Here is a 576-nt window from a genome sequence, read left to right as displayed (position 1 = left end):
CTTCTTCTTCTTCTTCTTCTTCTTTTTCTTCTTCTCCTTCTTCTCCTCCTGCTCCTCTTCCTCCTCCTCCTCTTCCTTTTTCTCCTTCTTCTTCTTCTTCATTTTTAAGTTGTCACATCGTATCCATACAGTAAGATCAACACAGTCTAAGGTAAAATACAACTTCCTAGCCATTCCTTATTATCCTCTTCAGATAAACAGCTTTCTGCTGCTACAAGAGTATAAGATGAGATGAAAGCCACCCAGGGGACATCAGAAGATGGCCCACTCAAACAACCAGAGGGTCTGGCACAGTAAAAGCATCCAGTGGGCTTTTCAGGCTCCAGGCTGTCCTTGGCCAAGCTCTCATGAGATAAATGAGGTTTTCTTGATGGAGGAATGTTCTTAAATTCTGTTCCAGTCGGATATATACCCTAGGAGCTAGTGCCGGGCAAGGAAGTGCAGATGCCCTGAACAGGCCTGACTTTGGGAACTTCCTGAGGTCACCATGGGTGTGTGAAGAGGGAACAATATGCTTACTCTTTCTTGCCCACTAAAGAAATAAATCTTTCCTTAAACTGGTGCTTCCACAACCCA

This window comes from Chinchilla lanigera, unplaced genomic scaffold (assembly GCF_000276665.1).
Source record: "Chinchilla lanigera isolate Chin_1 unplaced genomic scaffold, ChiLan1.0 scaffold00149, whole genome shotgun sequence".
In the NCBI taxonomy this organism is placed as follows: Eukaryota; Metazoa; Chordata; class Mammalia; order Rodentia; family Chinchillidae; genus Chinchilla; species Chinchilla lanigera.
This window is presented reverse-complemented; position numbering follows the sequence as displayed.